Raw genomic sequence first — 11,549 nt, 5'->3', positions numbered from 1 at the left:
TTGTTCTTATTTTCCTCAATTAAAGAAGAAAAATAAGCTGCTCTAGCCTTATGGAGGGCCTTTTTGTTAACTAATAGACAGTCTTTCCAGGCTACATGATAGCTATCTATTTTACAAGAATGTCACTTCCTTTCTAGTCTGCGCGCTTTCTGCTTGAGGGTCCTGATATATCAATTATACCGGGGGCACACCTCCTCTGATTTACTTTTTTTTTTCAGGGGGGCAACAGAATCAAGCGTGAGGTTGCTGCACCTTCAGCAATAGAGTCAACCTCAGCAGGGCTAAGATTATTATGATTGATCCCTGGGGAAACACACGGTGGTCCTGGGATTAGCACACGATTGCTTCCTTAAACTTAGCTACAGCATTATCTGAAAGACATCTGCTATAGTAAGACTGTGTTCTGAGGATAGAAGAATCCTTAATCATAAATGTGAAAGTGATCAAAGAATGATCTGACAGGAGTGGGTTCTGAGGGAACACTGACACATGTTCTACCTCAACACCGTAAGTCAGAACTAGATCTAGGGTGTGGTTGAAGCTATAAGTTGGTTGGTTTATCTGTTGAAGGAAACCAACTGACTCAAGTAATGAAATGAAGCCATTTCTAAAGCTGTCATTTATAACATCTACATGGATATTAAAGTCTCCAATAAGTTTCTAAGGACCAAGTCAGATAAGAAATCAGAGAACTCAGAAACGAACTCTGAATGTAGCCCAGTAGGGGGCCGATATACAACTACAAACAAAAGTGGCTTTTCTGTCTTCCAGTTCAGATGGCTGATGCCAAGAATCAGGCTTTCAAATGAACTGCAGCCATGTTTTGATCTAGGATTAATTAATAACTTGGAGTGATAGATTTCTGCCACTCCCCCTCCTCGACCAGTAACACAAGGAAAATGATAATTAAGATGGGTAGGAGGAGTAGATTCGTTTAAGCTAACATACTCCTCCTCTTGAAGCCAGGTCTCAGTAAGACAAAATAAATCAATGTAATGATCCGGTCGTGCACTAACAGGGATTTACACAAAAGAGATCTAATATTTAACAGTCCACACTTAATTGTGATATTAGTTTCTCCAACTTGTGCTTTGGTATTAATTTTAATAAGATTATGGTAATTGACCGCTCCCCTGCTCTGTGCTTGGTGAACTTTTAACCGTGGAACAGAGACTACCTCTATGGTGTTAAATATATTATTGTTGGTGGATGAGGGTTCTATGGAAGCAGCAGAAAGGTGTGTAAGACTACAACTCTGCATCCTGGTCTGGACGCTGGATTGTCAGGTCACTTTGGGTCTAATAAAATTAGCCAAATTACTAGAAATGAGAGAGGCACCATCCCGTGTGGGATGGACACCATCTCTCCTAATCAGACCAGGTTTTCCCCAAAAAGTGCTCCAATTGTCTGCAAAGGCCACCTGGTTTTCGGGGCACCACCGTGACAACCAGCGACGAAGTGACGACATGCGGCTAAACATTTCATCGCTGGCCAGATTGGGGAGGGGACCAGAGAATGCTACGGAGTCCGACATCGTTTTTGCGTAGTTGCACACCGACTCCATGTTAATTTTGGTGACCTCCGACTGACGAAGCCGGGTGTCATTTGCTCTAACCTGAATAATAACTTTACCAATTTTACGTTTACTTCTCGCCAGCAGCTTTAGATTGGCTTCTATGTCGCCTGCTCTGGCCCCCGGAATGCACTTAATTATGGTCGCTGGAGTCGGCTTCACGTAGCGCAAAACAGAGTCGCCAATTACCAGGGTCGGTTTCTCAGCGGGTGTGTCGCCGAGTGGGGAAAAACGATTAGCCACGGGAAGCGGGTGGTGGTGTACCGTGGGCCTTTGGTTTGGGCTACGCTTCCTGCGAACCGTCACCCAGCCGCCCTGGCTACCCGGCTGCTGCCGGGGGACCGCTAGCTGTAGCTACGCTAGGCAGCTCCGCGGCAGCTAGCTTCTCCTGGCTACCTGACGCAACTCCAGCTAACTCCAAGCTGCGGAACCGTGTCTCGAGCTCACTAAGTCTAGCCTCCATAGCTGTAAACAAACTACACTTTCTGCACCTATTCGGTTCACTAAAGGAGGCAGAGGAGTAACTAAACATTTCACACGCTGAACAGACAAAAACACCGGGTGAAACAGATAGTGAGGCCATGCTAACGCTGATAATCGGCGGAGCCCTGTATTTGTTTAATATGGGTTATTTCTCACTGTTATCAGGTGACTAGAATGTCCTAAGTGTTCAATTTTAATTAAATTGAATTTTAAGTAAAGTGAATACAACACACCGTGCACAGAGCAAACAACGAACGATTGGGAAAACAGGAAGTGAGGCAATACGTTACCGGAAATCCCGTGTCTCAGTAGAATGTGATCATTTTGTACACATCACACACGTCTCAGTGGAGAACCTTTTGTCCCAGTTTTTATAATCTAATCAGTCTTTACACTCATTACAATTAATTAGAAGCACAAGGTAATATGATTTACACTATTGGCATAGAATGAGAAATCATCCTCATCGCCATTGTTATTGTCGTCCTCATCATCATTATCATCATCACCATCGTCATCACTATTATCTACCCAACTTAGATTTCAGTGTTCACGAAGTTCCTCAGTATATGTGACTATTTTCCCTTAATGGCATTCACCCATTCCCCCACAGCATCTGTAACAGGACACTCATCTATTAGCATGGAGCATACCACCCACCCCCAGCTAAAATCCACTTTAAAGCTCCTTTCTTTTCATGTCAAAGATCTCCAGACAGAAAGCTGCATGCATCCTGCTGGCTGCTGTGTCAGTAATCCTCTAGTCCTGAGCAGACTGATTGGTAACCATGACGCAAATTCAGGTGTCTGAAGATCTCTACCTTCAATCACCTGTTTCTAGCAACTTAAAGCAGTTTTTTGTGATTTTCCTGGAAAAAGCCTTTGATTTTGCAACAGGTGTCATGCAAAGAAATTGCAGAAAGATGCTAAAATTGGCATAAATTGAAAAAACTGTGGGAGCTGGCCAAAAATTTGATATGATTTGATACTACATAGAATGATCTCATCTTTTCAATTCTCAAACCCAGAAAACACTCTGAAGCCTAAATTTCTCACGCTTTTCAAAATAAACAATACTGATCTTCTACTTCCACACACATAAATAAATGTGAGTTTACTTTTTTCTATATAAATAAGAGATAGCAATTGAAAACAGACTCTTTTGTTAAAATACACATTTTTAAATGTAGAAAAAAGTGGTGGAGTGTGGTATTACAGCTAATTATTATTTGTTAACTTTTTTAAACTGCTGCAATTTTTAGCTACCTGTTCATATTTCATAGCCATGCTCTTTTCATTGTAGCCTCTTTGTTGAAGTCGCGTTTACCCTGTGGGAGTATAGAGGCCAGTAGGCAGACTGGTAGAGTTACAGGTCGCCGTCTCTGTGTTCCTGTGACGTAAATAAGCAATATATCAAGGCAGGCCATTGTATACACCCAATATATCACAGCTGAGGGCGTTCTTATCCCCAGTTACCAATATTGGTAATTTAAAATCGGAATATAGAATCAATTTAATGTCGTTTTTATTCTATTTCTATATTAGCTCATAAAACAGTCCTATTTTCACTCCACTTAACCTGTCTGAATACGAGCAGCACCACACCTTTATCCTGACCCCAGAATTGAAGTACTTGACTGCCCTTTTGGGCTGTTTCACTCCTTTCCTTCTCCAGGTTTGTCAAACTCTCTGGAGGTCAGCTCTGCATGTTGTCTGTTGCATGTTTTTTTTCCCGTAAGAAATCCATTCATCAATTCATTCATCCATAGTTTCCTCCCTGAAGATTAAAGTTAACATGTTTCATTGTTAACATTGTAAAAATGTTGTCAAAAATAAATGTCCAAGGATTTAATAATCATTATTTAAGCAACAATGTTGTCATGGAAACAGACGTGGAGTGATACGCACTGGTAAGATTTTAGTATAGTAACTATGGTAAATGCTGATTGTATCACAGTTAACAACCAATTAGTTTGCCACATTTCATCTTTCCATTTTTATAAACATGTAACATTTTCCAAGTTTCTGAGATTAATAACCATCCATCCATCCATCTTTCAACGCATTTTCATTTTACCGGATCATCAACTTTATACCCTAACAATAGAAAAACATGTTCATCTCCTGGCATACTGAATTTTCTTTTGAGTGAACTAATTTTATAGTCTGATAAAAGTTTTTTTTTGTGAAAGCTGAATATGTTTTGTTCTAGACAGTCATGGGGTATGAAGTGAGGAATTGCAGTGCAGCATAATAGCTTTGGATTATTGTTTTAGTTTTTTAGGAATTGTCCACACTTCACATTTTATTAGGATTTCACATTTTATTAGGATTGAGAATGTCTTTTTTTTTCTTCTAATGAAAAAATAATCAAAAGTTAAATCTAAATCTAATTCTTTCTTTCTTCTTCTTTCTTTCTTTCTTCTTTCTTTCTTTCTTTCTTTCTTTCGGTGGTGGAAGGAGTGCGAGCGGGAGAGAGAGAGAACAAATGAGAGATTGTGCAAAAACGTGTTTCCTATTTCTGTCTTTTTCTGTGTGAGTGTGAATGTTAGTGAATATAGTTTTATTTTCTGTGTGTTTTGTATACATTTATTAGTTTAACGAGTGTGTGTGTGAGTTTGTGGGGCGGCCGACCGCGTGCGGCCGTCATGGTGGCGAACGCCACTTTGAACGGGTTGAGCCGGAGACACGGAGTGAAGGTGGGAGCGGGCTCCGTGCTCAGTGTGGAGGAGGTGGCTCTGGCTGTGGGCCAGGAAATCGGTCACGGCTCCGTGAAGTCCGCCGCCCGCATGAACAGGGCGGTGGTGCTGTTCGTAGAGCAGGTGGAGCAGGCCAACAGGTTGGTGGAGACGGGGATCACCGTAGGGGGGCAGTTCGTCCAGGTGACTCCGCTGACGCAGCCGGCGGCACGGATTACCTTGTCCAACGTGCCGCCGTTCATCAGCGATGAGTTCCTGGAGAGAGAACTGTCCCGACATGGGAAACTGGTGTCTCCTATTAGGAAGTTGATGTCGGGTAGAGAGAAGAAATGGGGTACTTCTTGTCAAAGTGACAGGTTGACCTTTCCCTGAACCTGCCCACATCTGTTACCCCCCCCCCCCCCCCCCCCCCCCCCCCCCCCCCTCCCTTTCCCGCCTCCCGCCATTCTCCCTCCCGCCTTTTTTTAAAAAGGAAGGGCAGCAGTTACAAAACAGTTACAAAACAGTTTTGCCATAGTCCTGGCATAGCCATCTGTGGACAACATGAGTAGTTCTACATCCGTGATTGGTGAGACGGCTGTGACCGTTATAAGAGAATTGTGTGGAAAAGTAGTTGAAAAATCCACGGTGTTTGTACAGCGTTCTCAGGCGTCACCTTCTGAGCCTTTGCAGCAAGAATGGTCTTTGGAGCCTTATAGTCAAACAGGGAGTTTTGGGTATGTGTTCCGTTACAAGACGGGGGAGTTGATTCTCTATCAGCGGGAAGAATCTTCCAGTGAGGGCCCTATGTTGTCGGCTACGATGTCTTCCAATGACTGGGGTGTGTTGAAACTGATCAAACCGAGAATGGTGTGTGTGACTGAAGAAGGCTGTGAAGAAAGAAACAACACAGAACAGAAACCTTCCACAGAACAAACATTTGTGAGCATTTGGTTGACGAAAACCTCGGGTACGGGAAGATGGTTCTATCGTGCTAGCTACAAGATGCAGATGGAAGAGATGTCAGGGAAACCGAGACAGTATTTTGTCTTGGATCTTTTTAGCTCAGACTGTGGGGTTTTCAGCAACGTGTTGACTCTACCTCTTGCAGCATGGATCGAAAAGATGCATGAAATGGATGATAAAATCACAAACTTTTTTCACCATTGTCGTCTTTGGAACAACACTGTGGTGACGAAAAAAAGAGTCCTCCCTCGTGTAAGCCCACACCCATATCTCAAATGTATAAAAGACGTTCGTCTGAACCATACGTTACCCACTACCGGAATGAAACACTAAGGAGAGCATGTCTACCAACAGAAGCGTCAAGAGCGGATCTGACACTCCGAGCAATTCCTATCTGTGGGATGAGGATGAGACACAAGTGGAACGCCCTCAACGTCGGCTTCGGCCTCGCAGGCTGGACTTTGACTCACTCATCCAACGCTTGGATCCCACGGATTCTAAGGAGTCTCTCACTCCTTGGCTAAGCCCTCCACCAACCCCACCCCTCGGACGCTCGGCATCGGATCCTGGGGTGTCCAGTCCTCACTCACCCTCACTGACACCACCCGTCAGAGACTCAGCATCACTTCCAGAGCTGTCCGAGTCTCTTCTCCAAGGCAGAGATCCTGCGCCGTCTCCGGCTTCTTCACGTCCAGGTTCTCCAATCTCTGTGAGCGGTGTGGAGAGTCTTTCACGCTCAACAACCCCTGATCTGCCTTTGCCCGACGACGCATCGGATCTCCCCGGGGGTGTATGTAACGGTGCTGACCAGCTTGACGGCTGGGCATCTGAATTCTTTGGTCTGGTAAAAAAAGGCGTTCTTCATCTACTTAGCGTCGTCCTGGACCTGTACAAGGGTGAGGTTTGCAACGGATGTCGGATCGACCACCCCAGCCAGCGCCAACACCAGTGTTTGGATGTGATCGAACCGGGTTTCTACCGCAACAACTTTTACATGTTGATGAAAAGACTCTACACACCCAAGTTCATTCCTGCTATTCAAAATTTCCTGAAAGCGTGCGGTGTCAACGCTGACTACGTGAAAGTCAAGATCGCCGCAGAGACCCTTTTGTTCGAGCTGAAATCCAGCGAATTAATCTACACTCCCATCCAACAAATGTACGAGAGTATCGCCGACAACGACAGCGAGATTAAACAGGAACATCTGGACACGGTGACTCAGTACTGGACTGAAAACACTTATATCTGAAAATGGTGTTTTCAGATATAAAATGGGGAGCTTCTGGGGAAAAGTTGTAAACGATGTAGAAGGTGTCAAGATCCAATTGATCAAGGGTCAGATAATAAACATCTTGTACCAGGCTATTGAGAACAAAACGGCTTCAAACAAAAACATCTTGCTGGAAAAAACCAGAATGTGTGCAGGACCCGCACTTTGGGAAGAGATGGTAAATGACACGATGCTTATGAGCAAATCTGGATTGTCGGATTGTTTTAAAGTAATTTTTAAAGAACTGTCCAACGATGTTGTAAAACCATGTCATATGATAGCCTTTTATGCTTTGCTCATTGATGTGACCAGCAGACTTGTGCAAAACAACCATTCTGTAAGCATCTTGGAAGAACTTGGAAAATTACACGATGATATCTGCCTCAGTCTAGATCATAAAGTCTTAACTCAAACTCTATTGATGATAACGCATTGGTCTTGGACTAGTTTTTGACTATCTGTACTTTCACATTACAAATGTTACAAATGTATTTGTTCATGTTACTCACAAAATGTATTTACTCATGTTACTCACAAAATGTGTATGCTAAAGATTTCTTAACAGCTAATAAAAAAATAAATACCTCTCAAACGAGCATCCCTTCTCATTCTGTTTTCAACATGTCTGAGACACGCTTCATGGAAAAAGTGTACTATGATCCCGCGCATCCCGGTAGCCTCGGTGGTGTAGAGCGGCTCCATAAGGGGGTGCAAGAAGAAATGGGAAAGACGGTTCCTCGAGAAAATGTTAAAACATTTCTACAGGGACAGGACGCTTACACTCTACACAAACCGGCCAGGATACATTTTCCAAGAAACAGGGTTTTCGCCCCCGCCCTTTAAACCAATTTCAAGCGGACCTGTGCGATATGCAAGCCCTGTCGGAGCATAATGACGGATATAATTATTATTAACGGTCATAGACATATTTTCCAAAAAAGCTTACGTCAGGGCTCTGAAGAGAAAATCAGTGGCTGAGGTGGTAAAGGCGTTTGAATCCATTTTTGAGTCAAGTCAGACGCCTGAAAAAATACAAACTGATGCGGGGAAAGAATTTTTTAACAAGAGTTTTGAAGCTTTGATGAGAAAACACAATATCGTTCATTTTTCCACCGCCAGCCACCTTAAGGCCTCTGTGATTGAAAGATTTAATCGTACATTAAAAGGTAGAATGTGGAGATATTTTACAGCAAACAACACTCTGCGATACACCGACGTCTTACAAGACTTGGTGAAAAGCTATAATCACAGTTATCACAGCAGTATCAAGATGAACCCGCTGAGGTAACCTCGGAGAACACTTTTAAAGTGTTTCAAAACTTGTACGGTAAATCTGAAAACCGACGGAAGGTTGAAAACAAGATGAATTTCAAGAAGGGGGACCTAGTTAGAATTTCAAAACTGAGAGGAGTGTTTGATAAAAAATATGAACAGAGTTTTACGAACGAGGTGTTTACGGTATCTGAACGCATCCCTCGCGACCCTCCAGTGTACAAGTTAAAAGATTACGATGGAGAACCCATCCAAGGGTCATTTTATGAGCCAGAGCTACAAAAGGTAACGATGGGGGAAGACAGACTTTTCCACGTAGAAAAGATTCTGAAGCATCGCGTCGTCACGGGGTGAAAAGCAAGTCTTTGTAAGTTGGAAAAACTGGCCGGAGAGAAATTCAACAGCTGGATCAAAGCCGCAGATTTAAAGAACGTATAAAAATCAACTCGCGATCGCAACGGATATCATTCATCATGTACGGTCCGAAGGACGAGGGTTTTTTTTTTACCCTACCCTCCAACGCCAGCGTCGATGTTTTTAAAGAAAACACGAGTTCCAGTTACCGCGTGGATTTGCCTCAACATATCGATTTAGAGGGAAGCTGGGAAGTAGCTTTAACGCAGATTTCATACCCGCACACCTTTTATCACCTTTATCAGGAGGATGCCTACTTTTACTGGAGGGAAAACCTCAAGAACCGGCCACGGAGAGCGAGGTGCATCGTCAAGAGATGAGAGAATCATATTTTTCAACGCCATCTCAGCCTTTAGATTCGAGATGGACGGACAATTTAGAAGAATAAAGTCTGATATTTACCTCGTCTATGACAGTCTTCTGAAAAGATTTGATTTCCAATCGGGAGGTAAAACCCACGTACTCTTCGAAGGACCCCTGGCATATTTGATGGGTATGAAATCAGGGGAATGGTTTACGTTTGACCAAGGTATGCGTACTATCCCTGCGATTTACGAGCTGGGTTTTATCACATGTATTGTTACAGCGACGTAGTTGCACCGCAGATGGTCGGCGACGTTTATGCGCCACTTTTGAGAACGATTGATGTAAAAGGAACGTTCGGTGAAATCGTCACACAGTATTTCAATCCTGCTTACTATTTACCGGTGTCCAAAACCACATTGAAAACATTCAGGTGGAGATAAAAACGGATCAAAACAAACCGTAAAATTTTCATACGGCAAGACTATCGTGACTCTCCACTTTAGACCTAGAACTTGAACCCCAGGGTTATATATATTCCAATCGCCCGCGTCCTCATCATTCATTTTCAGGAGGCTGATCAGCTATCCACACACAAAGTGTTCAAGGCTAAGAGAAAAATAGAGAAAAAGAAAATGGCTCGGGTAGGTTTGAGAGAGAATCCTCACCGATTTGTACAATATTATGAGAGTCAAGTAGGGGGGAATTTGCCGGGGTTTTACGGTGCACCGGTCATGTACGGTCGGGGGATAGGATCTTTGTTTTCTAAATTATTTCGTTTCGTCAGCCCTTTGGCCAAGAAAGGTTTCGAAATAGCTAAACCTCATCTTAAAGCCGCTGCGAGTAACATCGCCCTCCAACGCCGTCAAACACGTGATGGAACGGTTCGCCGGGGTGATCAAGAAGATGATCAAGAGATGAAGCGAAGGATCCGGGGGCATTATGGTGTTGTCGCGTAGGAAGAGAAGACGACCCCCCGGAGAACGGATCCCCTCGAGCTTTAATAAACAGCCGTTCGGTAAAAGTCTTTACACTCATTACAATTAATTAGAAGCACAAGGTAATATGATTTACACTATTGGCATAGAATGAGAAATCATCCTCATCGCCATTGTTCTTGTCGTCCTCATCATCATTATCATCACACCATCGTCATCACTATTATCTACCCAACTTAGATTTCAGTGTTCACGAAGTTCCCTCAGTATATGTGACTATTTTCCCTTAATGGCATTCACCCATTTCCCCCACAGCATCTGTACAGGACACTCATATTAGCATGGAGCATACCACCCACCCCACCCAGCTAAAATCCACTTTAAAAAGCTCCTTTCTTTTCTGTCAAAGATCTCCAGCAAGACAAAAGCTGCATGCATCCTGCTGGCTGCTGTGTCAGTAATCCTCTAGTCTGAGCAGACTGATTGGTAACCATGACGCAAATTCAGGTGTCTGAAGATCTCTACCTTCATCACCTGTTCTAGCAACTTAAGCAGTTTTAGATTTTTTGGTGATTTTCCTGGAAAAAGCCTTTGATTTTGCAACAGGTGTCATGCAAAAAATTGCAGAAAGATGCTAAAATTGGCATAAATGGAAAAAACTGTGGGAGCTGGCCAAAAATTTGATATGATTTGATACTACATAGAATGATCTCATCTTTTCAATTCTCAAACCCAGAAACACTCTGAAGCCTCTAAATTTCTCACGCTTTTCAAATAAACAATACTGATCTTCTACTTCCACACACATAAATAATGTGAGTTTTACTTTTTTCTATATAAATAAGAGATAGCAATTGAAAACAGACTCTTTTGTTAAAATAACACATTTTTAAATGTAGAAAAAGTGGTGGAGTGTGGTATTACAGCTAATTAATTATTTTTTAACTTTTTTAAACTGCTTGCAATTTTTAGCTACCTGTTCATATTTCATAGCCATGCTCTTTTCATTGTAGCCTCTTTGTTGAAGTCGCGTTACCCTGTGGGAGTATAGAGGCCAGTAGGCGCACTGGTAGAGTTACAGGTCGCCGTCTCTGTGTTCCTGTGACGTAATAAGCATATCCAGGCAGGCCATTGTATACACCCAATATATCACAGCTGAGGGCGTTCTTATCCCCAGTTACCAATATTGGTAATTTAAAATCGGAATATAGAATCAATTTAATGTCGTTTTTATTCTATTTTCTATATTAGCTCATAAAACAGTCCTATTTTTTCACTCCACTTAACCTGTCTGAATACGAGCATCACCACAAAACCTTTATCCGACCCCAGAATTGAAGTACTTGACCTGCCCTTTTGGGCTGGTTTTCACTCCTTTCTTCTCCAGGTTTGTCAAACTCTCTGGAGGTCAGCTCTGCATGTTGTTGTTGCATGTTTTTTTTTCCCGTAAGAAATCCATTCATCAATTCATTCATCCATAGTTCCTCCCTGAAGATTAAAGTTAACATGTTTCATTGTTAACATTGTAAAAATGTTGTCAAAAATAAATGTCCCAGGTTTATAATCATTATTTAAGCAACATGTTGTCATGGAAACAGACGTGGAGTGATACCACTGGTAAGATTTAGTATAGTACTATGGTAAAGCTGATTG

The sequence above is a fragment of the Takifugu flavidus genome, chromosome 1, assembly GCF_003711565.1.
Source record: "Takifugu flavidus isolate HTHZ2018 chromosome 1, ASM371156v2, whole genome shotgun sequence".
NCBI classification, from domain to species: domain Eukaryota; kingdom Metazoa; phylum Chordata; class Actinopteri; order Tetraodontiformes; family Tetraodontidae; genus Takifugu; species Takifugu flavidus.
Note: the sequence above shows the minus strand (reverse complement) of the source record.